The following is a 2538-nucleotide window of genomic DNA, read 5'->3' as shown; positions in this document are numbered from 1 at the left end:
CTCCCTATTTTTTTATTTCGAAGACTTCTCCCCTAATTTCAGAAGGAACAAATGTCAAAGTACAAAAAGCAGAATAGAAAAATTAATGATTTATTTTTCCCCTTAGCTGTCTGTTCCTCAAGAGTGTTCCCCTCGTTTCCCCTTCTCTGTATCTGCGTCTCCCCTCTTTATCTCTGTCTATTGACCGATTTGGATCCAAAGGAGATGCTGGTAATGTAACTGGAAGAGTGAGTGGGTTCCATGCACTCGTTGTGACGTCAGTGATTACATCATCGCTGGTTTTGACGTCATTGATTACGTCATCGCTGGTGATGACGTCAGAACGTCATGATGTAGCTCTGCGTGGGTGGCGGTTCGCCGAGGATGCGAGGAGTTCGGGAAACAAATACGGTGAGAGGCAAAACGAATAGAGAGAGAAAGACAGATACGGAAGATAAAAAGAGAAGGAGAGAAAGAAAGGCAAAAGATGAAAATGAAGCTTGGATTATACGAAGGAATGTGATGAAAGTTGTTGTTTCTCTCTCTCTCTCTCTCTCTCTCTTCTTTAACCTTTCTTTCATTCTACTTTCCTTATTCCTCATCTTCAATCTCTCTAGTGTTCTCGTCAAACGGGGGTATGGAGGGGGAAGGGATGGGGGGTGGCGATGCAAGGGGGAGGCAAGTGTGGGTGATGCTCGTCTCCCTGCTATGACTCAGATGCAGGTAGTAGGAAGGGAGGGGAGGAGAGGTGGGAGAGAGAAAGAGAGAGAGAGAGAGAGAGGAGAGTGGAGGGAGAGAGAAAGAGAGAGGAGAGAGAGAGAGAGAGAGAGAGAGAGAAAGAGAGAGGGAGAGAGAGGAGAGAGAAAGAGAGAGAGAGAGAGAGAGAGAGAGAGAGAGAGAGAGAGAGAGAGAGAGAGAGAGAGAGAGAGAGAGAGAGAGAGAAAGAGAGAGAGAAAGAGAGAGAGATAGAGAGAAGAGAACCCGGGAAAGGGGAGAGAGGGAGAGAGAGAGAGAGAGAAAGAGAAGACAGTAATCAAGTGTGGGAAAAAAGAGAAAGGGAGGAAGAGAAACAGAGACAGAAACGGAAACTAAGAGAGTAAGAAGATGAGTAAGAAAAGTATAAAAAAAGAGAGAGTAAAAGAAGAAGATAAAAAGAGAGAAAGAGAGTAAGAGAGTAAGAGAGGAAGGTAGAAAGAGAAAGAGAGTATGCGAAAGAGAGAGTAATTGAGGTAGATAGAAAGAAAGAGAGAAAGATAAAAAAGAGAAAGAGAGCAAGAGAGAGAGAGAAAAAAGAAAAAAGCGAAAGGGAAACCCAAGAGGACATACAAAAAAATATTTTGCCGACTTTCTCCGGTTTGCTTCTTACATATTTACGATTCTCCAATACAATGCAAAATTTATATATAATATAGAATTTATATATAATATAAAAAAAGAAAGAAAAAAAAAAAATAAAAAAGAAGTAATATTATATATGGGAAAGCTAGATATAATAAAATTAGAGAAGATAATAATAAATAAAAGATTAAAAAAAAATAAAAATATAATATAAATAAAGATAATAATTTTATATAATAATATAAATAAATATATAATATATAATTAAATAAGAGAGATAAAAGATAGAATAATAGAAGAGAATAGAAATGGGGTTTTAGAATGTGGGGGTTTTCTTTTTTTATAGGAGAGATAAATTCTAGGATAAAAAAAAGTGTGAAATATATATATAATATATATATATATAATATAAAATTTTTAAGATAATATAAAATATATATATAGATATATATAAATATATAGATTATAATATATTAAAATAAATAAATATAATAAATTTTATATATTAAATATTATATAAATTAAAATTATATTTTTATTTTATATATATATATTTTAATAAAATATATATATAAATATGTTATACATATAAATAATTATAAAAATAATATATATAAAAATGGGATATATAATATAATATATAAAATAATATATATATGTATAATATAATATTTATTTTAATACAAAATATATTGAAAAAAGGGCTTTGTTCCCCATTAAATCCCCTCTTTCCTTTAAAACACACGAAATGACCCCGTGGAAAAACCTCCTCCCCTTTTTGCCTTCGCTATATTCGCACAAGGCTCTAAAATCGGGCTTATTGTCGAAACTTATGGAAGGTTGTTTATCAATGTGTTTTTCGAGAATTTTTTCGGATCAGATCCCCCCCGGGGGAATGTCGGGGGCTCTTTTTGGGGGCCCCCAGCCCCCAGGGGTACTAACCCCTAAAAACCCTAAAATTATCCCTTTGATGTATTTGTATATGGATTATATAATTTTATATAAAATATATATAAAAAATTTATATATAAAATAAAATTATATATAAAATATATATTTTTATATATTATAATATTAAAATAAATATATATAATATATAATAATATATATATTTATGTATGTAGTAGTATATATAGTTTAAAATATAAAAAAAATTAATATATATATATATATAAAAATGTATATTATATTAAATATTTATATATATAATATATTATATAT

This window comes from Penaeus monodon, chromosome 8 (assembly GCF_015228065.2).
Source record: "Penaeus monodon isolate SGIC_2016 chromosome 8, NSTDA_Pmon_1, whole genome shotgun sequence".
NCBI classification, from domain to species: Eukaryota; Metazoa; Arthropoda; class Malacostraca; order Decapoda; family Penaeidae; genus Penaeus; species Penaeus monodon.
Note: the sequence above shows the minus strand (reverse complement) of the source record.